Genomic DNA, 27500 nt, shown 5'->3' on the forward strand with positions numbered 1-27500 from the left:
ATAATAAATTTTGTATTTGGAGCGCTTGGCTTGTAATTGGTTTGTTTACAAATAACTTCTCCCCCGGTGACATCCAATCAAGGGACGCTACTCTTCCACTAATCTAATTTTCTATAGGTGTTGAATAAATTAAATATCCGTATTTGAGGGGCAGCGAGGCTCAGCGTTTCGGTATTTGCTTCGTACCCGAAAGGTACCGAGTTCGATCAACTGCCGCTGCGGTGTGTGGCCTTGAGTAAGTCACCTCGCCCTAGCTCTATTTACGGCTCTGCACTTCGGTTGACGCCTGGGTTATTCCTTGGAATAGACCTTAGAGACACATTTCCCCTATGGGATGAATAAAGAGAATTTATTATATTTTTATTTTATTTTATTATTTTATTTCACATGTGAAATAACATTCACAAAACAAATATTCATACGCCGACATTTTTGACAATTTGTGATTAAAAACAAAAAACAACTACAAAAACATTTTTTTAAAACAACAACAACAACAAAAACAAAACAAACAAAAAACAACAAAAAAACACCGAAACACTATTATGTGCAGTTTAAAAAAAATTTCCTCATTATTTTCCTGGTACTGTATATCAAACTTGGGTCTGTCTAAAGACTATACTACGACCGTAATACGGACGTCTATCGACAGCGTTTTGGATTTGTTCTTTAGATTTATGATTATCAGACACTCTACGATGAATTTTAATTTTCTATACTATATTTCTTAATAGTCACCGTAAAACAAACACATGTAAGTCTAGGAAAACATACAACGCCATTATATCGGACGCTTTTTAGATTGATCATTGACCAGTTATCAGATTCTCTAAGATGAAGGCATACTTTTTTTTTTATCGTTTAATTGAGCTTTTATATAGCGCAATAGCCACTAAATGTGCTCAAAGCGCTTTACATGGGATCCCTGACCAACAGCAACACGTAACATGTAGAACGAGACATGATGCCTGACAGGAGATACTGCAATTTTTTTTCAGACAGAGACAACACTGTTAACGGCCAGGTACTCATACAACTGAGTACGGTGAGAGAATGTGAGAAAAAAGCCTTTTCCAAGGACTCAACTATGCGCCGAGCGTGGCTCGAACTCAGGACCGATCCGAAAGGGAGTGTCATACCACTAGACCACATAGCAGCCGCACAAATAGACTTTATCGTTTCCGTAAAACAAACGTAGGTATGTCTCGAAAACTTACGACGCCCTTAAGTCGGGCGGCTATTTATTGACGGTGTATGGGAACCAGTCTTTAGCTTTATCATAAACTCTAAAAAAAAATTCATAGGTTTTTTTTTTTTTTAAATACATATTTCTATATCGTTACGTACTGGAAAACATAGGTCGGATGGAAATCGGACGTCTATTGACGTGGTATGGGAACTGACCTTTAGACTTATCTTTGACCAGTTATCAAAAACTCTAAAGACAAATTCTTATGTTTTAAAAAATATATTTCTATATCGTTACTTACTGGAAAACATACGTTTGATGGAAGAAATCGGACGACTATTGACGTTGTATGGGAACTACCCTTTATATTTATCCTTGACCAGTTATCAAAAACTCCAAAGATAAATTCATAGGGATTTTTTTTTTTAATATTCCTTTTTTGCTACGTACTAGAAAACATGGGTCGGATGGAAATCGGACGCCTATTGACGTTGCATGGGAAATGCCTTTTAGATTTATCCTTGACCAGTTATCAAAAACTCTAAAGATAAATTCATAGGGATTTTTTTTTAATATTCCTTTTTCGCTACGTACTAGAAAACATAGGTCGGATGGAAATCGGACGCCTATTGACGTTGCATGGGAAATGTCCTTTAGATTTGTCTATGACCAGAGTTATCAGACTGGCTAAGATAAATGGAGGTGTTTTATCATCTCTTCATCGTTTTCCTGGTACCGTAAAACAAACGTCACTGACAACAAGGGAAATGAGAAGATGATATAGAGGTCGTGTTTCATTGATTCTGGTAGACATTATGACTTATGGATTGGTCACTAGTCAACCCTTTCTTGATAAAACTCTATAGATAGTATGCAGATGACGTCACTCAGGCCTTTGTTATGGTTTTTGCCATCCGCGTTTGTGAGTTGTTCTCACTAAACTGTATTAACCAGACTATAAAAGTTCATGGTTACACAGAGTCTGTGTGTTGGTCCGTTATACTTCCGGATGGCAATGTTGTGAACTCCTTGGCCAAGCGCATTCTATCTATAGGGAATGAGATTAGCGGAAGAGTAGCGTCCCTTGATTGGATGTCACCTTACAGAGAGAACGTCAATTTGGTTTTGAAGTGTCTCAAGCCGCTTTCACCGGAAGTGAGGACGAGAGACGCATGCGCACAACCAACATGACGTTCTCTCTCTAATAACTTTTCCGCCGGTGACGTCACAGACTATGGGTGACGTCCAATCAAGGGACGCTACTCTTCCGGTAATTTCATTCCCAATTGAGATCCGCTGTGACTCAACTCCTCAATGGAGATAAAGGTGGTAGTGGCGTTGTTAAGATATTTTAGGATAATAAAACGGATATAAACTTCCAAATCATCGCATTCAGGAGAATAGAGGCAAATCTTTTATTCAGCGCTAAAATCAGTGTTTGTTGAATTCACCGTTTGATCAATTGTTTGTACTAGCAAACGTAAAACTATGGTCAGAGACTTTTAGTTCTGGAGAAAACCCTATAGATAGTATCCGCTTGGCCAAGAAGCTCACAACATTGCCATCCGGAAGTACAACGGACCAACACACAAACTATGTATAACCTTGAACGTTTATAGTCTGGTGAATACAGTTTAGTGAGCATTACTCATAAAAGCGGATGGCAAAAAGTAATAATAAAGATCTGAGTGATGTCATCTTCGAACTATCTATAAAATAAAAGAAGATTATAAGGCAGCAGTTCACAAATTGTTTTTGTTTTCTCTCCGGCACACTTCCGGGGTTACTAAAAATAGATTTTGACGCGTAATGACACAAAGCCATCCTGATTTACTAAAATATATTTTGCCGTTTAATAACATCATGATATTCGGTTGACTAAATATAGATTTTGACGCGAAATGACAAAATGACATCCTGACAACAATGATTAATTTTAATCATTAAAGTAGTTTCGTTAAAGCCATAGGTCCATGAAGTCGGTGTTTATCCCGGTTTCCATAGCGTGAAACGAACAATAGCAATTGTCTTCTATCCTCCTTGATAGGACGCTAGTCTATCGCAAAGTGCTTTTCGCCAGATCTATCAGACCCAGCTACCCAATCAATGCTGGGTTGACAAGGGGGTCAGCAAAAAATATCAACTGTACACGGGATCGATCTCAGTTCCTTTGCTTCTCGTGAAGCGAGTGCTCTACCAACTGAGCTATCGGGACCAAATCGTTAACTTCTAGTAATAATATTGGAGAGGCCATAGGAGGGATAGTATGCGCTTGGCTAAGAAACTCACAACATTGCCATCCGGAAGTATTACACACAAATCTATGTGTAACCTTGAACGTTTATTGTCTGGTTAATACAGTTTAGTGAGAATTACTCATAAACGCGGATGGCAAAAAAAAAACCCAATAACAAAGACCTGAGTGACGTCAACTTCTTTCTATCTATATTGATAAGATTTTTGAAGGACGTTTTCTCCCTTGGGTTTGAAATAGGGTTCAATAGTCTGATGTCACGTCCGCCCAGCAACGAGTAGCTAAACAAAGAAAATCGATACTTTTTATTCTTCATGCTGGCGAGAACTTTATCACATGTCATGTAATCAGAATATATAAAAGTCATAACATGATCAGATTTATAATGTTTTTTTCCACTGGATACACTTTTATGCTCGTCAGAGAAGTATTTCATAAGGCTTCCGCCATAGTTCCAATAGTTTAGAACCAGTTACTATGCGTCATTACAAGGGAAATGACGTCACGACTCTTGAAGCCTATTTCGACTCTTTCCCAATCGGCAATTGGAACTTGTACAAAATTTCAAAGGCAGGGGATCAAGAACCTTTTATTTATATTAGGCCTACAGCAACTGCCCGTTCCGGTTCTAGTATCGGGAAGTAAGTTAGGTTTAAAGAAAGGGGAAAGAACTAGTCAATAAATCACTGACTACCGCATAAATATTGAAGAAGAAGGGTGAGACGCCTGACAGCGGAAGGAGGTGTAGTGGGGGGAGGGAGGGGCTGGAGGGCTTAGATTGCCATTGGGGTGGCGGGGGTGGGGGGGGGGGGGGTAGAGGGGGTGATGGTTAGTTCCGCTAGATCTCCTTCTGTATTTGTGAGGAATGAGAAGAAGAATAAAACTGCAAGATGCCAGTATTAAATTTGGAGAAGAGCTTGAGGAATGATTTATCTCCCTTGTCAAATGATAGTTTTGTTATAGTCTCTCTCTCTCTCTCTCTCCCTCTCTCTCTCTCTCTCTCTCTCTCTCTCTCTCTTTCTCCCTCTCTCTCTCTCTCTCTCTTACTCTCTCTATCTCTCTTACTCTCTCTCTCTCTTTCCCTCGCTTTCTCTCGCTTTCTCTCTCTCTCTCTCTCTCTCTCTCTCTCTTTCTCCCTCTCTCTCTCTCTCTTACTCTCTCTATCTCTCTTACTCTCTCTCTCTTTCCCTCGCTTTCTCTCGCTTTCTCTCTCTCTCTCTCTCTCTCTCTCTCTCTCTCCCTCTCTCTCTCTCTTACTCTCTCTATCTCTCTTACTCTCTCTCTTTCCCTCGCTTTCTCTCGCTTTCTCTCTCTCTCTCTCTCTCTCTCCCTCTCTCTCTCTTACTCTCTCTATCTCTCTTACTCTCTCTATCTCTCTTACTCTCTCTCTCTTTCTCTCGCTTTCTCTCTCTCTCTCTCTCTCTCTCTCTCTCTCTCTCTCTTTATCTTACTCAGTCCCTCCCATGTTCCATCTCCGCCCCCCCCCCCCTCCCCCGCTTTCTCTCTTTTTATCTTTCTCCTATCTCTCACATTCAATCTCATTCTTTCTCATCTTTATTATTACACTCAACGTAACCTTGAGACATCAAATTCATACATATTCGTATAATAATAATATAGTATATTCATATAGATAGTATGCGGTTAAACAGCTGATCGGAGTGGAAGTTTACTTCCGGCTGGCAGAAAGCAATGGAAGACAATGGCGTAGAATAGTAAAATATTAGTTTCTGTCGATAATCTTCCATATTTTTCTGGTTCTAGACATAAATATTTTTTTTTAATTCCCGTTAATGATGTAGACCCCTATGCCATTTGTGAACACGACTGGTGCCATAATCTTTAGGAACTACAGCCAGTCTCATCGTTTGATGTAGCGAACTACCTCGTCACGACCACAAGTTTCTGTCTCCACGGTCTACACATTTCACGGTAAGTCTGTATTATTTAATCGTTTCCCTATGCTATACCTATACTATGTTACATGATTCACGGCTAATTGTAAGATTTATTCTCAAAAAATCACAGAAGACAGATATGTCGAACCTGACACGGGAATATTAATATGATATGACCTGCTTCACGAGTCGTGTTCATCTTAGTCTTAGTCTTAGTAAGTTTAGTCTAAGTTAAGTCAGTCTAAGTAGTGGATCAATGAGTCTTTGTGGTTACAATCAAATTTCAACTATTTTGCCTTTAAGGTGATGAATTCCTCCAAATTCACCAAAGATTATAAATAATAATTTAAATTAAAAACACCAGGGCAGGCAATGACTATGAAATCAATGTGGTCCCGAGTCCAAATCAAACTGATTAATACAGTAACAAAACATCATGCCCATAAGACTGTTTTAAAAGCCCCACCAAGGGACTGAGCTTGATCCCGAGTGATTATTTTTTTTTCTAATCCCACTCCCCTTGTCAATCCAGCAGTGATTGGGTAGCTGAGTCTGTTAGATCTAGCGGAAAGTACTTTGACATAGACTAGAGTCCTATCTAAAGGGTAGGAATTGCTATGGTCCGTTTCGCGCTTTTCAAACCAGGTTAAACTTCGGCTCCATTGAATGACTACTTTTTTATTCGATATTTTACTCAATCCCCCAACTATATAATTTTTAGCCCCACGGCTGATGTTGAGTTATGGAATTGTGTCTCTCTGAATAATTCTAATAACCTTTCAGATGAGTACTCCACATTTCACAGCAAATTTAATTCACTGTTGTTAACTAAGTGTGATAACAACAGTTTTTATCCTCTCGTTTCAATTAATAATATTACCACCATTGCCACAATTTTTTTTTCAGGCTTACAGGGGACTGACTACTTATAATCAGGCCTACAATGTATGGGTGACGGATGTAAAATGGTTTAAGCCTCCTAGCTGTGGGAAAGTGGTACTAGCTGCTAAGGTAACCCCCCCCCCCCCCCCCCCCCCCCGTTTTCATCTCACTTCTATGATTATTATTACTGTTATTACATATTATTATTTTGATTTCTACATTTATTTATATTACTCCATGCAGGATTGATAATACGATATAGAGGTTTTTATCACATGGCTATATTCATTACAATGAATTTTCTTGAACTAGAATATGAATAACTTAAAAAAAAAAAAGAAATAAGAAACTTCTTTAATAGGTTCAAGTTCTACTATGGGAGACTCAGTCGAGTCCTTGGAAAAGCCTCTTTACTCACATTTGCTCAGTCAGTGTGTTCGGACATAAACGTTTAAATGGTGTTGCGACTCATGGCAGTCCCGTTAACTCAGTTGGTAGAGCACCCATTTCACAATCAAAGAGACCGAGATATATCCTAGATGAAGTTAAGACCCCACCCCCTCCCCTTTCTTTTATTTTTGTACACCCAGCAGTAATTTGGCAATAGAAAAGCGCCCTATTCGAAGGGTAACAAGTTATTATTTTCACACTATAGAAACTGGGATGCAGTGATGCCAAAACTCCGGTTTCACCGGAAAAACCTCCGGTCTGGAGCAAAAAATTCCGGGCTCCGGGCAACTTCCGTCAAATTCCGGCGAGGTCAAATTGTTCCAAGGACACATTCCCCCCCCCCCCCCCTCCAACCACCACATCATCATCACTGCCACTAGAATTACAACCATCATCACTACCACTACTACTGCAACCACCACCACCACCACATCATCATCAGTACCACAACTACTACTACAACCACCACCACCACATCATCATCATTATTACAACCACCACCACCACATCATCATCACTACCACTACCAGCACTATTACAGCCCCCACCACCACATCATCATCACTTCCACTACTACTACAACCACCACCAACACATCATGATCACTAACGCTACTACTACAACCACCACCACCACCACATCATCACTACCACTACTACTACAACCACCACCACCACCTCATCATCACTACCACTACTACTACAACCACCACCACCACATCATCATTACCACTACTACTACAACCACCACCACCACATCATCACTACAACTACAACCACCACCACCACATCATCATTACCACTACGACTGCAACCACCACCACCACCACATCATCATCACTGCAACTACCACTACTACTGCAACCACCACCACATCATCATCACTATCACTATTACTACAACCACCACCACCACCACCACCACATCATCATCAGTACCACAACTACTACTACAACCACTCCCAACCACATCATCGTTATCACTACCACTACTACTACAACCACCACCTCCACCACATCATCATTACCACTACTACTACAACCACCTCCACCACATCATCACTACCACTACTACTACAACCATCACCACCACATCATCACTACCACTACTACTACAACCACTACCACCACATCATCACTACCACCACTACTACTACAACCACCCCCACCACGTCATCACTACCACTACTACTAAAACCACCACCACATCATCACTACCACTACTACTACAACCACCACCACATCATCACTACCACTACTACTACAACCACCCCCACCACGTCATCATCACTACCACTAATACTATTACAACCACCACCACATCATCATCACTACCACCACTACCACAACCACCACCACATCATCATCACTACCATTTGTACTAAAATCACCATCACCACCATATCATCATCACTACCACCACTACTACAACCACTACCTCATCTTCATCACCACATCATCATCATTACCACTACTACTACAACCACCACCACATCATCATCACTACCACTACTACTTCAATCACCACCACCACCATATCATTATCACTACCACTACTACTACAACCACCACATCATCATTACCACTACTACTACAACAACCACCACCACCACATCATCACTACCACTACTACTTCAACCACCACCACCACATCATAATCACTGCAACTACCACTACTACTACAACCACCACCACATCACCATCATCACTACAACTACTACTTCAACCACCACCACCATATCATCATCACTACCACTACTACTACAACCACCACCACCATATCATCATTACTACCACTATTACTTCAACCACCACCACCACCATATCATCATCACTACCACTATTACTACAACCACCAAAACCACATCATTCTCACTACCACTAATACTACAACCACCACCACCATATCATCATCACTACCACTACTACTACAACCACCACCATCATATCATCATCACTACCACTATTACTTCAACCACCACCACCCACCACCACCATATCATCATCACTACCACTATTACTACAACCACCAACACCACATCATTCTCACTACCACCAGTATCTCTACCATTAAGGTTCTGCGCTTTACTACATTTAAAATAAGGAAACTTTGGGATTGTATTTGGCAATGTGTTTATGTATCATAATATAATCCTAATCAGTTACCTATTTAGAACTATACAATATGTAAACACAATGCCAAATACCATTCCAATTCCTTTTTTTTTTTTTGTGCGGAAAGTCCTCTTTCGGCATTGAAATTCCTACGAGTGGTGTCTGAAACTCCTGTGAGCCAAATTTAAAGTTGGCGTCTCTGCTGGGATGAAATCTGGCTCTATAGACCTAATGGTTCTGATGGACTACTTTTGGTGCTTGCGACACTATTAGGTCATTTTCAGCACAATTAAAAGCTGTTGCGAAATACGTAGTAAGAAAAATGGGCTTGGATCAAATACAGAGCAGAAGTAGATCAAAGTTATTAATGTGCTTAGTTTTGAGATCGCCTAACAGTTCCATCCAGAGACGGAATACACTCAAATGTTTATGTTTGATTTAAGGGTTTTACTGCACTTGCGACACATTTCAGCACCAGTAAAAAGGAATAAAATGGGATTGTAAAAATTTCCAGATTTACAATTAAAAGCACACAAGAAAAGTAAGACAAAGAGGAACAAATGTAGATTCCAAGAGAATGCTATCAGTGTACTAAGTCTGATAACACCCAAAAGTCTCATCCTGACACAAGCACAGGTCCCCCTAAGAGGAATACACTCAAACGTTCACGTATTATTTTTTTATTATATTATATTAAGTTACGTTATGCCTTTTGCGCAGCGATATCATAAGATATCGTCGCCTAGGCATTCCACGAAGGAATATAGATAACTCATCAAACAAGATGTCTGATGTCAACAGGAATCACCCATGTTGTCCAATTGAGCAAATTGGGGGTTAATAATCTTGCTCAAGGAAAAAAAAACGAAAGTGCCTGAAGCGGGGCTCGAACCTGGGTCATCCGGATCACAGTGCACTGCCTTAACCACTCGGCCACTTCGCCCCCCATATTATATATACACATATATATATAATATAATAAAAAATTTTTACGCGAACTGATTTACAAGACAAACATTTTTTTTTTCCCAAAACCAACAATATTCATTTGACTGTTTCTCTCTCAGCCAATGACTCCGGCAAGGGAAAGGACAAAACCAAGTAATCTCATTCCAAGACAAGGACATAAAGAAACTTGGAAAACAATATAAGGGATAGAGGACACAGCATGACCTCTTGCCACCATGGGAAGTCAAAGACCCCACCCAGTCTATTGTTTATAAAATGTTGATTATAAATTTACAAAATAAATTTACATCCATTTGTCACTCTCTCATCTAAGGACAGGGAAAAAAAGCATGTAATCTTATTCCAAAACAAAGATAGAAAGCTACCTGAAAAAGGAATACAGACGACATAGGGGGGTGAAGAAAGCAATAATGACCTTGCCCACAATGGAAGGTCAATGACCCCACACCCAGGGTAGAAAAATGAGAACTCAGTCAAGCATTCACCATCAAATTACAAAAGCAACGGATAAAACAAATTTTTTAAAAAGTCATTACAGTACTTTATTTTCTTTATTGTGCTCCAACTTCATGTTTAAATATACAATGGATTTCTATTTATTTGCCAATTCAAAAATATTATTAGGTTTTGAATATTATTGCAGAACATATACTATAGCAATGACTATCCCACACAAATCTTTGGGCCTCTTTTTCGCTCACGAAGTGCCCGAATTCGCGTCAAAATATGGGACGAAGCCGTTTTCATATATGCTATTTTAAAAAATTAATTTCGACGCTGTTTATCTATGAATATGACTGAAAGTTGGCACACTGTTAGAAAAAAGGTCATTTTAGATTATGTCAAGTGAAAAACTCGTGCGATTACCAGAAGACCGTTAAAAATAGATTTTTACTCTTTGGAGTAAAATATTTCTAAAACTACCGGGCGTGGAGGGCGTGGAGGTTTTGTCGCTGACAAGGTAATACATGAACTTTTCTTCTTTTTGGTTGTAAAATTTCATATGAATATGACGAGTACTTTTCCCATATTTTACAAAACACCATCCTAATTTGCTCTTCAAGTTTCAATCTTTTAATCCACTTATTACGCAAGATACAACCAAAGGTCGAAAAAAAAAAAATGCCGAAAAAGCGTCCCATATTTTCGCGTTTTTTTCCTCTTTGCGGGTCATCCAAATAAATGACACCTTTAAAACTGTATAACTTGTTTATTTATGAATGGATTTTCAAAATTCAAAAACATTTTTACTCAGTGGAGATAGGGCTTGGATTTTAGACAAAAAATTTCTTCAAAAAGATAAAAAAAACATTTTTCATAGTCATTGCTATATAATAATGGTAACAGAAGTAATACTACTACTACTAGTAGTAATACTACAACTAGTACAATTTTTTCACAAACATTTCGGGCAAAAGTAAAAATGTTTAACACATGTATTAGTCTAATGAAAAGAATGAAAAGGATTACAAAGGTATATAAAATCAAGCATTATTGGAAAAGAATGAATAAAAAGTCTGACTGCTTTCTTTTCGTTTCAGGTTCGCCATTCCCAAAAATTGGGTTATAGTGGACTCCGTGTGTCGACAAGTGCTTTCTGCTCAGCATCAAGATGGGAACCTGAAATGTCTGTCTTCACAATCCTGTAAAAGAAATACCAAGATTAAGTTAATACATAGAGCAAATAGTACATTATTGACCTACCACCTCTGGCGTCTATCGTGTCACTGGGAATTTTAATTTTAATATTTTAATATGTTTGAAAACAAAGAAAACTTAAGCCCCATTTCCTCAAATACGCAAGTCATTCATTTTACAGGTCAAAATAATTTTTTTTTAAAGTTTTTCTTTGACTTCAACTTCAAATGCCAATAGTGCTTGAACCTTATGATGAATTCCAAAAGGTTTGGCATATTTATGTGGAAATCTATTCTTTTAAAAAAAATAGAGTTGTGGATCACCATTGCTCCGTACAGCAAATGTTAAATATTTATCATCGAGCACAAAATTACTGGCAAACCTAAAAATTCTAAAACTATTTATTTACAAACTCTACAAGTAACACGCAAATATTTTAAAAACTAAATGTAATTCTATCACCTGTGGAATCAAACTATGTATGCTCAGAAAATCTGCTGTACTGTAATGTTCGGGCAATTATTGGCCTTCGCCAAAAAAGAAAAAAAATAAGAACTGTATTTCCTACACCAGTATACAAAAAACACATATATGTTTTCTCTACACGGGAAATTCCATTGAGTGCTACAAGCGCTGCACCTAACCATCAACTTCTTGTAGATACCGCTAGCTATAACCAATAAAAATGGACAAACTTAGCCCATAATATTTTACATTTCTGGGAATGTTTGTTTTTTCTTTTATGCCATATAATTTATTAATTTTTTTATTTAATTTGTTGCCAGCGTGTGTATTTTGTACATACATAGGGAATAGGTACATGCTTCTGTAAAAAAACGTTTGATTGGTCATTCTGCTGATTTGTGCAGATTGCCTTTTACCACAATGAAATGACAATTGGCTTGTAAAAATAACATGTAGACTATAATATTAATATATTCATTTAGCTAAGGTTAATAAAACATTTCCTCCCAGATCTTAATAATTGAGGAATAAATCAATATGGGTGAACTCATTTAATTCTATCTATCTCATCATAAGAACACTTTGTCACTACGTTGTGTGGCCTTGAGCAAGTCACCTCAGCCCTAGCTCAGTTTGTGGTGCTGTGTTGCGGCAATGGCTGGGTTATTTCAGTCTCCCTTTAGAATAGACTCCAAAGACAAATTTTCCCTAGAGGTGAATAAAGAGAATCTATATTTTTAAAATTTGTTACGCTATAGTCAAAGACAAAAACCTTCAGGACTTTCTAATTTTGTATGAACTATCCTAAAAGGCAACCTATCCATAGCATAGAAGGACATGCTCACAATAGTATTCATTTCATTTCCCTCAAATTTAATGGATCTTCCTCTTTTATTAATTGTCATTGCCCATTCATTCAATAAAACAAAATTAATCAACATAATAAAGACAAAGCTTTTGATTCAAATGAAGTGATGGTTTTTGTTCAGTTATTTATTATCTCTGAAGTTAAAAGTCTTAAAACTCAACCATGTAAGCTTTTGTACAGTCTGGTTATTTGAAAAAAAACTTCTCTTGATATCAGTTCTTGCACCAACAATTTGGACAAACTTTTGACTTCATTACTGGCTCACCAGACAGGCATTCCTTACATACCTTATGAGCAAATGAAGTCACTTGATATGTGCTCTATTCCCCTTTGTCTTATTACATTCCTCATAGTCATAGATTTGTGTCTTAACTTTGCAATATGAAATATGATTTTGTGCCCTTTGTCTATTGTTATGTGCATAGATCTACAATCTTTTCACTCTCTATTCAACTTCCTTTCAACTGGCAATGCAATGACTTTAAAGTGTAATGACCTTAAAGTGTAATGAACGGCACAAACGTTGCTAATCTCACTTTTTACCCCCAAAAAATTGCTTGATTTGGACCTATTAAATTTCCTGAGAGTGAGATCTGCTTTTATTTTTATATAGCGCATGCAATATCCACCCAAAGCACTCTACAAGATGTCCCAAGCCAACGGAAACATTAACATGTAGGAAGAGATATCATGCCTACATAAATATTGTTTTAAACAGATACAATCAATACACTTACATTTACATGGTCAATGATTGAGCTAGTTTCTCCAATTGTTGATTGTTCAACTAGAGCCGTTGCTGCCTGCAGTCATTGCGTTTGTTCCTATCTTTAAGACATGAGTAATGGTCTGTTTTTTTCTCTGCCCCATGTCCAAGCTTTAACGTTGGAACCCAATCAGGATCAGTTTCGTCAAGCAGTGATGCTGGCCTTCCTGTAAAGGCAAAAAAATTGATTGTTGAAATATATTACGTCATTTCTTGCCTATTACAATCTGGTCCTGGTCCTTGTGTGGCTATGTGGTCTAGTGGTATGACTCTCGATTTTGGATCGGAAGGTCATGGGTTCGAGCCATAGTTGAGTCCTTGGAAAAGGCTCTTTATTCACATTCTCTCACCGTACTCGGGTGTAAAATGAATACCTGGCCGTTTACAGCGTTTTCTTTGTCCGAAAAATTGTAGTGTCGCCTAAAAGGCGTCATGTCCCGTTCTACATGTTAAATGTTGCTGTTGACCAGGGACCCCTTGTAAAGCGCTTTGAGCACATTTAGTGGATATTGCGCTATAATATAAAGCTCAATTTTTAAATTATTTTTTTTTTTACAATCCTTAAGCTTTCCGTTAAATTTACATCAAGCTTTGTCAAATTAGAACAAGGGTAGAACAATTATATAGTGCAATTTCCATGAAATGAAAATTTGTTCAAAGCGCTTTGCAAGGGGTTTATAGCCAACACTTCTTCACTAGAGGAATTCAAGCGTCGATTGAAGACATTCTTATTCCGACAGGCTTTCTTTTGATTATATGTATAATTAGCGTTGTTCGTGTACTGTGTTAGGGCTTCATGATTAAGTTAATCTATGTTTTGCGCCCAGAGCCCTCCTGATGAAGGGATGTTTGGCGCACTATAAATCTATACCATTATTATTATTATCAACAGCAAGACTTTACATGCAGGTCGAGACATGACGCTTGTTAGGCGATATTACATTTTTTCCGGAAAGAGACAATGCTGTTTAACAGGCCTGCATCTGCCCCTGAATAACTTGCCTGAAAATCCTCGAGCTGAAGCTTTTTCAATAACATGAGCAAAAATCCCCATTTCCCAGAATATTTTCTTAGAATTTTACCAATTCAATAGGCTGTTAAACAAAATGAAAAAGTATTTTAATTAATTTTTTGTTCTGGCAGAGCGAAATTGCCAGAAATGCCGGCAAATTTACAGGCCTATGTTAAAAGCCAGTTACCCAATTTATGCCTGAGTATGGTGAGAGAATGTGAATAAAGTTCCTTTACCAATGACTCAACTGCTCAGAACGGGTCTGGAACCCTAATCCTTCCAAAATGACGGTGATAACTATACCACATAGCTGCAATTAAAGTATCGGGATCCCAAAGGACAATTTTTTTTAATTGAAATTTTTTTATTATTATTATTGTCATATTTGGGAAAAATTCCATATGAAGGCCCTAATTCAATGACTATACGAAACATTATAACTAATCCTCACCTTGAGTTAAAATTAGTTTCTAACTATGAAAATTATGAAAAGTCATTTTAGTGGATTGATAGAGGTCGATTGTTTCTTTCTTTGGATTAAAATTTAAAATAATAATAATTATAATATTAATTTTGTCAGTAAAAAAATAACCATTACTATCATTATAAACTGACACTGGCGATCACTAAGCAGCGTGTTAAACTTCTGTCAAAAACTAGCATTTACATGTCCAACAGCGGTGTAGAAAAGCAGTTTGTTCGTGTTATTTTACAATACACCACCAACGGAGGAACGGAAAAAAAAACTTAAGAAAAACGCAACCTTACTTTTAATATTTCTTCAAATGGAGAACATGTTTTTAAAATGCATAATAAAATAATCTTGACAAAGCATAAGTTATAAACTGGAACATTATAATTCTAAAATGAATGATCAGAACAACAGTGAAAGACTTCCTAATCTCATAAAAGCCAAAGCTTGAAAACGAAAGTAGCCCTATCACTATCGGTAATGAGGCATTTGGTTTTGATTTAGAGTATGTTGCACGAGAAATGCATGAAATATTCATGGTCCTATCTGATAACTAAACACAACAAATAAAAGATCATCCATCCGGACCGTGTATGGACCATAAAATTAAAATGATTCCTTCTAGACCGCCTACAGACTACAGATTACATCCGAGTCTGAGATGAGTCAGATGATTTCTCCAAATTCGGAGTTTCGCATAGAAAAGTCACATCGGTGAAAAATCTCTCCGTAGATTTTGTTAGACCACCGAGTTTGAAATTTTTGATTTGATTTCTCTTCCATGAAAAAGAATAAAACACATATTTACTAAATCATAAACTTGCAACGTCAGAAATTAAGGCAAGGCCCTTGGTCGGTTGCCGCCAACTCCGTGACATGCTATGGCCCACAATGGCTACATGATGATGTTGGAGCGAAGTAAACTTGCTTTGTTCACAATAATTAAAATTAATTCATATCGTATATATAATATTTAAGATTTTAATTTATCCATCAATTCTTACCTTTAACAGAATGATCATTGCAAACTCGGTGGCTGCAAGTTAGATTTGGGCCATCGCCAAATCCCTTTCTTCTGATCGCTGCAACTGTCTCCGCTGGGTTAAATTTATTATTATTTTTGGGTCCTTCGTCTTCCTAATGGATGGTAACCTGAACATTTTGACTCCATACTCCATCTCGACCCTGTCTTCTAGTGCATCCGATGATTATGCAGTTATTTGGCACGTTTCACGTTTTAAAAATTGGACTCGAGCTTGTTTCACATCAATGTTTACAAGCCAGCCAAGTTCTTTTGCCATCCGGAACTAAAGTAGGTCATTGCGTGACGTCATCAGCATACTATCTATAGCGCCAATGCCGCGTTGCTACAGCTGTTGGAGCTTATTGACAGAAAGGGAGATCATACTACATGCTACACATACCTAATACTTACACTTCCCGTTGTTGGTCTTGGGTCTAAACAATACGTCTTTGGAGGCGATGCTTTTATCACAACTAGGACTTCCTGTCCAGTCACTTTATATCTTGATATACTTTAAGAAATACAAACAAGAAGAAGAAACAAAACAGAAAAGGAGACAAAAGATAAACAAGATCAACAATTGTAATAACAAAACAAACGATAAAATACAAATCTATCCATTGCAAGAATTGTGACCCTCCGTCTCAAAACGGTATTATGTCGGGATGATTCAGACCCCAGAAAGTGAATTTAGAGAAAGAATAATGAGAAATTGGACCTTAGAAGTTTTTGTAAAGCAAGAAACAGTATTTATACTCCACCATGACCTACAGAAATCAAACCCAAGATTTATATTTGTGTTCAAATTCAATTTCCCGAACTGAGTGTATCCTGACATAATACCGCTTTGAGTCGGAGGGTGACAATTAGCATCATACTGCCATTCTCAGATCAACATGTTTTGACAGTCTGTGGAGGTTTTTTTTTTCTGTTTCGTATATTTATACCAGATCTAAATGTCTAATCTCTGCCACAGGGCCTCGTGTAGATTTGATTAGTTCTAAAATGTATTCTGATAGGATAATAACTTGGTTGTTTGCTTATTTGCTTGTTTCTCTAATACGTAACTCGACAATCCGGATTATGTCTCCATTATCCGGACAGGATGTCTGGGGACGGATTGTTATTCTTCGAAAACGTGGTCGAGTGGTTAAGGCATTGCATTGTGACCAGGAAGGTCCCGGGTTCGAACCCCGCTTCAGGGACTTTCGTTTTTTTTTTGTTTTTTTTTTTTTTTTGTTTTTTTTTCTTGAGCGAGATTATTAACCCCCAATTTGCTCACTGTGACAACATGGGTGATTCCTGTTGACATCAGACATCTTGTTTGATGAGTTATCTATATTCCTTCATGGAATGCCTAGGCGACGATATCTTATGATGTCGTGGCGGAAGGGCATATTTTTTCCTTTTTCTATACACTTTCTTAGGGACTGACTCCACTCTCAGGATGTCTGTGCAATCCGGACAAAATAAATGCTGGGAAATGTGATGTTCGGATTGGAGAGACGTGAATGTACTATATCATTATTGTGACATGAATATAAATTAATATCACCGCAATGTGTAGAGTGGAGAGAGAACGGAATATATACATATTATAGTGTTGGTAATAGAGTGTATTGCGGAGATAGGGAAAAGTAATTAATACAACAACAACAACAACAACAAAAAGAAAACAGAAATAACCAACAAAAAAATTTTGACAAAAAAAGTCGAAAAATATATCTAGACACTGGCTTGTTATTGTACAATATCCACTAAATTTGGTTTTAACAACAACATACCAATTAAGTCACTAAATGGCTTCAAGTTAGCAGGATGTCGGAGACAATCAAATGTAGAAAAGTAAATCTTTTTTCTAAATCATTATAGATAATGACATATTATTTACTCTGGGTTTTGTTTTTTCGTTTTTCTTTTACTATCCTTTGTTTCATCTAATAATCAAATTATCGACTTAGCCAAAGTCTCATACATTTTGCTCTAAATTAACTACAAAAAACAAAAACGATAAAAGCAATAATACAGCACTTAGAAACACACAAATATAGATATCGTACGTTTGGCTAAGATGCTCACAACATTGCCATCCGGACGTATAACGGACCAACACACAAAATGATGTGTCACCTTGAACGTTTATAGTCTGGTTAATACAGTTTATTGAGAATTACTCATAAGCATGGATTGCAAAAAACAATAACAAAGACCTGAGTGACGTCAACTTCATTCTATCTATAAGCCATCGTCTCAGAACTATATGCTAGAAGCCATTGTCTTAGAACTGTATGCTATATATAAGCCATCGTCTCAGAACTGTATGCTATATATAAGCCATCGTCTCAGAACTGTATGCTATATATAAGCCATCGTCTCAGAACTGTATGCTATAAGCCATTGTCTTAGAACTGTATGGTATATATAAGCCATCGTCTCAGAACTGTATGCTATCTATAAGCCATCGTCTCAGAACTGTATGCTATATATAAGCCATCGTCTCAGAACTGTATGCTATATATAAGCCATCGTCTCAGAACTGCATGCTATAAGCCATTGTCTTAGAACTGTATGGTATATATAAGCCATCGTCTCAGAACTGTATGCTATCTATAAGCCATCGTCTCAGAACTGTATGCTATATATAAGCCATCGTCTCAGAACTGTATGTTATATTTAAGCCATCGTCTCAGAACTGTATGTTATATTTAAGCCATCGTCTCAGAACTGTATGTTTTATATAAGCCATCGTCTCAGAACTGTATGTTATATTTAAGCCATCGTCTCAGAACTGTATGTTTTATATAAGCCATCGTCTCAGAACTGTATGTTATATATAAGCCATCGTCTCAGAACTGTATGCTATAAGCCACCGTCTCAGAACTGTATGTTATATTATATAAGCCATCGTCTCAGAACTGTATGCTATAAGCCATCGTCTCAGAACTGTATGATGCCGATGTGAACAAGACATAGAAAAGTGGATATGAAGTTGGAATGACAAGTTATGGGAGAATTCGTTAAGCCTCTTGTTGGTTTACTTCTATGTCATTGTATTTTCCTTTTATTATTCCGTTTTTTTGTGCGGCTATGTGGTCTTGTGCTATGACACTTGCTTTCGGATCGGTACCTCGAGCCTCGCTCGACGCATAGTTGAATCATTGGAAAAGGCTCTTTACTCACATTATGTCACCGTACTCAGGTGTAAAATGAGTACCTGGCCGTTAACAGCGTTGTCCCTGTCGGAAAAAATGTAATAACATCGCCTTACAGGAGTTATGTCTCGTTCTACTTGTCATATGTTGCTGTTGGACAGGGATCCCTTGTAAAGCGCTTTGAGCGCGTTGAGTGGATATTGCTCTATATAAAAGCTCATTAAAAAAAAAAAATATATATATATATATAAATATATATATTATTTAGTTGCTTAATTGTTTTCAGAAATGCATTAGTCTATAGACTACCCAATTTACATAAGTGGATAATATATAGTTTATCTTATCTTATCTTATCACAATTGCATTAGCCTATGACACTACTTAATTTACATAAGTGGATAATATAAAGTTAATCTTATCTTATCTTATCACAAATGCATTAGCCTATGACACTACTCAATTTACATAAGTGGATAATATAAAGTTCATTTTATCTTATCTTATCACAAATGCATTAGCCTATGACACTACTCAATTTACATAAGTGGATAATATAAAGTTCATTTTATCTTATCTTATCACAAATGCATTAGCCTATGACACTACTCAATTTACATAAGTGGATAATATAAAGTTCATTTTATCTTATCTTATCTTATCTTAATTTAGTTTTTGTCATAAGAATATAATGAAACTACACGAATAGTCCGTATAGTATAAATAATACAGATTATCTTAACACTCTGGTCTAATATTTTTATTTCTATAATATAAATTCACCTTTGAGCATCTAACTCATTCCGATACCGACATAAAACCGTTTTAAATCTCTCCTTACCGATCATTTTCAGTATTTTCCCCAAAATAGCAGGCTTCACCGGCAGAAAACAAGCTCTCTACAAAACAACTTTATGTTCTTATTAGTTTTAAAAAAAAATTTAAAAATTAAGCATTTATATAGCGCAATATCCACTTTACGTGCTCAATGCGCTTTACAAGGGCTCCCTGGTCAACAGCAACATTTAACACGTAGGATGAGACATGACGCCTGTTAGGCGATATTACAATTTTTAGGACAAAGACAACGCTGTTAACGGCCAGGTACTCATTTTACACCTGAGTACGGTGAGAGAATGTGAGTAAAGAGTCTTTTCCGAGGACTCAACTACGCGCCGAGCGAGGCTCGAACCCAGGACCTTCCTATCCGAAAGCGAGTGTCATACCACTAGACCACGACATAGCCGCACGAAGATCGTTCTTCAAATAAATTTGTGATTTACAAAATAAATATGAATAAAATTAAGTGTACATGATTGTGTCGTTACAAAATGTAACGATTTTGCTCTAGGTGGTAAGGAGAGGGTTAAGGCGGTCACGATATGGGACCCGTCATCTCAATACGATATTATGTCGGAACGAACCAGATGCTTAAAAAGCCGAATTAAATGTCAAACTGGTCAAAAAATATAAATTGTTGGAATTAGCACCCTAAAATATGGTATCCATTCTCCTCAATAAAACATACAAACTCGACACAAGTCTGATATTTCTGGCTATAAATTCAATTTTCAACATTTTAACCATCCCGACTTAATACCGTTTTGAGGCGAAGGGTTACATATGGTCTCCTGGTATGGCTCTCGTCTTTGGACCGGAAAGTCCTGGGTTTGAGACCTGCTGATCTGAGCGGCGCATAGTTTCGAGTCCTTGGAAAATTTACTCACATTCTCTCATCGTGCTCGGGTTGTAAAATGAGTACCTGGCCGTTAACAATGTTGCTTGTCTCTGTCAAAAAAAAAAAAAAGAAATATATCGCCTAACAGGCATCATGTCTCATCCTACGTGTTGAGTGTTGCTGTTGGCTAGGGACCCATTGTAAATCTCTTTGAACAAGTTCAGTGGCTATTGCGCCACTAAACGCTCAATTTGATTTTTTTTTTCGCTGTTATTTTTTTTTTTTTTTTGTTTTGTTTTGTTTTTTGTTTTTTTTTTTTTTTTTTTTTTTTTTTTTTTTTGGTTTTTTTTTTTTTGGTTTTTGTTTTGTTTTGTTTTTATTTGGGTCTCAATAAATATTCTTTAACCACACGTAGTTGATGACCTTATCAGAAAATTATTTTATCCTCAGGAGGAAATAAAACCCTCAAGATTAGTCCTTACTTTCGTATGCCTGATTTATTGATAGTATCCGCTTGGCTAAAAATCTCACAACATTGTCATCCGGAAGTATAACAGACCAACACACAAAACTATGTGCAACATTGAACTTTTATAGTCTGGTGAACAGATAGAACGAAGTTGACGTCATTCAGGTCGTTGTTATTGTTTTCTGCCATCCGCGTTTATGGGTAATTCTCACTAAACTGTATTAACCGGACTATAAACGTTCAAGGTTACACATAGTTTTGTGTGTCGGTCCGTTATACTTCCGGATGGCAATGTTGTGAGAGAGCTTCTTAGTCAAGTTTATACTATCTATACAGTCTAGTGAGAATTACTCATAAACGCGAATGGTAAAAAGCAATAAAGAGGACCTGAGTGACGTCATCTTCGTTCTATTTATAGAAATTTATTGGTTCTTACATCTTGGGTGGTGATGGTATTATTAAGAAAGAATGATTAGAACAATAAATAATACTAATACATAATAGGCCTATAGAATTTTATCACCGCCACAACATAATATTGTGGTACTCTAGAAAAACCCATATTTAAAAATTTGGCCAGAAAACTCGTCCTTCAAATATCGGTCGATTTAAATGACCCTCATCTTGGCAAAAAAAAAATCTCAAACCTGGGACTTCGGAAGTCCCAGGTTTGAGAGTTGTTTTTTTCCAAGATGAGGGTCATTTAAATCGACCGATATTTGAAGGACGAGTTTTCTGGCCAAATTTTTAAATATGGGTTTTTTTTCCAGAGTACGGTAGAATACGAGGGATTTCACACACACAACAAACACTTAAAGAAATTCTAGACAGACAGAGATATCTAATTTAAACAAGGGGAGCTAAGATTATTCAAGGGCAATCAATCTGCTTGTCTTGTTTGAGACCACTTTCAAGTCCCAGCGAGACACAAGGTACAGGACATATAAATAACATAAACACAACTAAATAACAAATTGTTTAAAAAATGAGCTTTTATATAGATAGTTCGAAGATGACGTCACTCGGGTCTTTGTTATTGTTTTTTTTTTGCCATCCGCGTTTTTGAGTAATGCTCACTGAACTGTATTAATCCGACTATAAACGTTCATGGATACACACAGTTTTGTGTGTTGGTCCGTTATACTTCCGGGTGGCAATGCATGAGCTTCTTAGCCACGCGCATACTATCTATAGAGCAATATCCACTAAATGTGCTCAAAGCGCTTTACAAGGGGTCCCTGACCAACAGCAATATTTAACATGTAGGACGGGACATGACGCATGTTAGGCGATATTACATTTTTTTTCGGACAAAGACAACGATGTTAACGGCCAGTTACTCATTTTACACCTGAGTACGGTTAGAGAATGTGAGTAAAGAGTATTTTCCAAGGACTCAACTGTGCGCCAAGCGAGGCTCGAACCCATGACCTTCCAATCCGAAAGCGAGTGTCATACCACTAGACCACATAGCCGCACATGTAACATAAACACAAATAAATAACAAACTGGTTGAATGATCTTTGTTTAATTAATAAGAACGTAAAATGTTTTGTAGAGAGATTGTTCGAGTTTCTTTTTTTTAATCAATTTTTCTGCTGGGTAAATTTGCCATTTTGGAAAAATACTGAACATGGTCGGTAAGGAAAGATTTAAAAAGATCATGCTCTTTGGCGAGACATTATATGTGTTCCATCGTCTCAAAACGGTATTATGTCGGAACGAACCATATGCTTAAAAGCCGAATTAAATGTCAAACTGGTCAAAAATATAAATTGTTGGCATTAGCACCCTGAAATATGGTGTCTATTCTCCTCAATAAAACATACAAACTCAACACAAGTCTGATATTTCTGGCTATGAATTCAATTTTCAACATTTTAACCAACCCGACTTAATACCGTTTTGAGGCGAAGGATTACATATGAGATACCGTCGCCGACGCTTTCCGTCGAGGGATATAGGTTATCCATCAAGCGAATGTCTGATGTCAACCAGAATCATCCATGTTGTCCAAAGTGAGCAAACAGGATTCAATATTCTGATGATGTCACGTCCGCCCCGCAACGAGCAGCTTGGTTCTAAACTAAGAAAATCAGTACTTTTTATTCTTCATGCTGGCTAGAACTCTTTTACATGTCATGTGATCAGAATGTATAAAAGTCAAAACATGATCAGATTTATAATGGTTTTCTCCTCTGATACACTTTTATGCTCGTCGAGAAATATTTCATAAAAGCGTCCGCCATTGTTCCGATAGTTTAGAACCACTTACTAAGTTACTAAGCGTCATTACGAGGGAAGTGACGTCACGACTGTTGAAGCCTATTCGGGGTAAATAGTCTTGCTCAAAGTGAAAAAAGAAAACGGAAGTACCTAAAGCAGGGCTCAAACCCATGGAGCCTGATTTATATCGGTTTCTATGGTGTGAAACGGGCAATAGCGATTGCTTGCTACTTTTTGGATAGGACGCAACGTACTTCCCTCCAGATCTAACAGCCCCAGCTACTCATTCGTTACTGGATGGAGAGAGGAATCAGAACCCAAAAAAATCTCGACTTCACCTGGGATCGGTCTAGGTCCCTTTTCGTGTATAGCTAGTGCTCTACCAACTGGGTTATCGGTGTCCCCTTTAGTCAGCTTTGTCACCCCTAAGAAGCGTTGTCTCTGTCCGAAAAAAATTGTAATATCGCCTAACAGGCGTCATGTCACGTCCTACACGTTAAGTGTTGTTTTTGGCCAGGGACCCCTTGTAAAGCGCTTTGATCACGTTTTGTGGATATTGCGCTATATAAAAGCTCTTTTCTTTAAGAATACCTCTTTAGAAACGAGGGGTCACATAATTATGACGTCAGTTGATGTATTATTGCGGTTAGTAAAGAGCCACGTATACAAATATGCAGGTCTGACATCCGAACCCACTTATGGGCCGTGTGTAACATTGTTGTCATTAACAATATTTTGCGTTTTTTGTTTGTTTTATTTATTTATTTATTTATTTTTGAGATTTCCATTACAACAAATGAGCCCTTAATAAACTGGGTTATCAGACCTGCAAATAGGTGTATGTCGGTGGAGAGCAATCTGCATTACTTTTCGACTACATGCCATCCCATTAATCCTCTGCCTTACCACCTGCAGCAAAATCGTCACATTTGTTACGAAACAATATACATTTTTCTTATTCAGATTTATTTCGTACATCACAAACTTTGGAGAATCATCTTTATTTAATTAATTAGAACATAAAGCTGTTATGTAGAGCGTCTTGTTTGAATTTTAAAAAATCAATTTTTCTTCTGGGAAAGCCTGCCATTTTGGAAAATACTGAAAAGGATAAGTAAGGAGAGAGTTAAGACGGCGGGTTTTTATACTAAATACTGGCTGGCTTCGGGTAGCTCGAACTTTTCATTGGGCTAGAAATGGTAGGCATCTACGGTCATTAAACTTACTTACTTACTTACTTACTTACTTACTTACTTACTTACTTAGGTCTCCCCTTGGGGCACCCAACATGAGCCACAAGTCTTCGCCATTCTGTCCTGTCCTCCATAAGCGTACGCAGCTCCCGGGTGTTGTCCATTCCTTTATCATCGAGCAGACGGCCATTAAAAACTGGCCTTGCCTTAATTGATTTTGTTCCTGGGTGTGGCCATTTGATGATGGTTCCTGCTCCCTTTGCTTTCTTCGCTGAAAGGAAATGGGGGTTATAAACTAGACAAGGAGACTGTGGAAAGAAGGGTTATGGAGGGGGGGGGGAGGGAGGGGGGGGGAGGGTAAGGGGGGGGGGGGGGGGAAGGGGGGGGGGGTTGAGATCGGGAAATGGAGAAGTTAGTGCATAATGTTTTCAACCGTGAGCAGGGTTGCCAAATTGATTTTTAAAATGATACCAAATCTTTAATTCAAAATATTAAATTAATAGTCTGAAAAAATGACAATATGTTCAAACACTGATAGGTTTTTTTTACCATTAAAAATTTGAAATAAATCTTTATTTTCAAATTCCTCTGCCAAGATTTAATGTTTAAAATGTCAACTTATTCTTGCCAGTGAAAGTGTCAGAATTCGTATATGTTATACAAGTAGTGTCCCAACTTTCTCTATCAAATAAGTATAATCAAATGGTAGAAGTAACAGTAAGTCGGGGTTTATTAAAGATACCTAATTTGTCCCTGTCAAATGGCTTTATAAATCCTATTTATTTTTTTAATTTGGCTTTTAAAAAACCAAACTGTCAAAGAAACTGCCAGAAAAAAATGACGTGTCGTTGATTGCTAGAATTGCGTGTCTTTGCGAGATTTGCGTGTCTCTACCAGAATTGAATTGCGTGTCAAATGTAGTTGAGTGTAGTACTTCCGGGACAAAATTTATTGTTATATTTTAATCTTCAATTTAGAATCCATTGCCCCTCTTCCTCTCCTATACACCCCCCCCCCCCCCCCCCCCCCACTTTCTTCTTCCCATTTTCCATCTCTCTGTCTCTCTCTCTCTCTCTCTCTATCTATCTATCTATCTATCTCTATCTCACTCTCTCTCTCTCTCCCTCTCTCTCTCTCTATCTATCTATCTATCTCTCTCTCTCTCCCTCTCTCTCTCTCTATCTATCTATCTATCTATCTCTATCTCCCTCTCTCTCTCTCTCCCTCTCTCTCTCTCTATCTCTCTCTCCCTCTCTCTCTCTCTCCCTCTCTCTCTCTCCCTCTCTCTCTCCCTCTCTCTCTCTATCTCTCTCTCTTCTCTCTCTCCCCCCCCCTCTTTCTCTCTCTCTCTCTCTCTCTCTCTCTCTCTCTCTCTCTCTCTCTCTCTCTCTCTCTCTCTCTCTCTCTCTCTACCAGCATCTCATCTTACTTCATTCATGTTTTTCACCCAATACTGTCTCTCAGATCATCGCTGGGCTAAATCGATTGCCTTAGATTCAAAGCCATTCAAAAGTCAGTATGTCATTTAACTCCATTCATGTTTTTTTCCCCCAATACTGTCCCTAAGGTCATCAATGGGCTAAATCTATTGGCTCACATTCAAAAGTGGTCCATTTTTGGGAGCATTCCTGGTTCCTGATTTTAGTCAAAAACCAAATTAACTTCTGACCCAGTGTTACAGTCAGACTGATTTCAACTGAGCGGCAGTTATTTCATAATGGAAAGTAGGATAAAATACTGTTAGTTTCGGAAAAGGCTTCGTAACTAGATTTTTTGTCTGCCGAACATAGGCGAAACCCTTTTGTGACCTATCATCTCAAAGCGGCTATGTGGTCTTGGGGTATGACACTCGCTTTCGGATCGGAAGGTCCTGGGTTCGAGCTTCGCTGACGCATAGTTCAGTCCTTGGAGAAGGCTCTTTACTCATATTCTCTCACCGTACTCAGGTGTAAAATGAGTACCTGGCCGTTAACAGCGTTGTCTCTGTCCCAAAACAATTGCAATATTGCCTAACAGGCCTCATGTCTCGTCCTATATGTTATGTATTACTGTTGGCCAGGGACCCATTGTAAAGCGCTTTAAGCACGTTTAGTGGATATTGCGCTATATAAAATCTCAAAATTAAGAGTCTCTCGGTGATGGAAATAAAGCGGAGACGTCGTGACGTCACCCTTTTTAATCTTCCGGTTCCAAACTCATTGGAAGTGTGTATAGAACTAGTCCTTCAGGAGTACTAGTAATGAATAGGTTACGTATTGAATCATAACATGGCATAACTATTTTAGTAACAAGATGTAAAGGCAGATTCTTAGGGATTACTGGATATAAAAGAGCGAGGATGGATGATCTTTATTGGCGACCAGCATATATTTAAACTAGAAAATAAGATGCCATCACTCTGAAACCAGAAGATCAATTACACAGGGTATGTATTCAGTCCCCTGGCAGACAGATCCTTTATGAATTCTTATACCAGTTCACCTTTTGTTTTAAGAGAAAAACAAAACGATTTTAATACATCGTAATAGCAAAAATATTATGAGGCGTCCCTTCCATGCTTTGTAAAAATAAAAATACGAAGGAGTTCGAGAACTATTTTTTCTCCGGCATGCATCCGGTTTGACTAAAAATAGATTTTCACTCGTAATGATATATCCTGACCCCAATAATAGTTTTAAATAGCAATTCGTCAATTCGACAACCAATCATTGCAATGAAAAAAGGAAATAAAATTTGATACAAAACTTGAGCTGTTATATGGCACAATAGCCACTAAACGTGC

General features: G+C 37.7%; 1 protein-coding gene and 2 long non-coding RNA genes across 5 annotated transcripts in view; 2 read left to right on the top strand and 1 right to left on the bottom strand.

The window, feature by feature from the left end:
* LOC144956285 (G-protein coupled receptor GRL101-like) overlaps positions 1 to 27500 on the top strand; it is a 163294-nt gene that overhangs the window by 12361 nt on the left and 123433 nt on the right. The window lies entirely within an intron of this gene.
* On the top strand, positions 5228 to 11435 carry LOC144956453 (uncharacterized). The gene is made up of 3 exons (XR_013641955.1): positions 5228 to 5375; positions 6248 to 6352; positions 11297 to 11435. It is a non-coding gene; the product is annotated as an uncharacterized LOC144956453 (long non-coding RNA).
* LOC144956452 (uncharacterized) lies at positions 10287 to 16286 on the bottom strand. The gene is made up of 3 exons (XR_013641954.1): positions 15981 to 16286; positions 13464 to 13659; positions 10287 to 11398 (listed from the first exon to the last, which is right to left on the bottom strand). It is a non-coding gene; the product is annotated as an uncharacterized LOC144956452 (long non-coding RNA).

The sequence above is a fragment of the Berghia stephanieae genome, chromosome 11 (genome assembly GCF_034508935.2).
Source record: "Berghia stephanieae isolate SIO BIC M18660-M18661 chromosome 11, UCSD_Bste_1.3, whole genome shotgun sequence".
In the NCBI taxonomy this organism is placed as follows: Eukaryota; Metazoa; Mollusca; class Gastropoda; order Nudibranchia; family Aeolidiidae; genus Berghia; species Berghia stephanieae.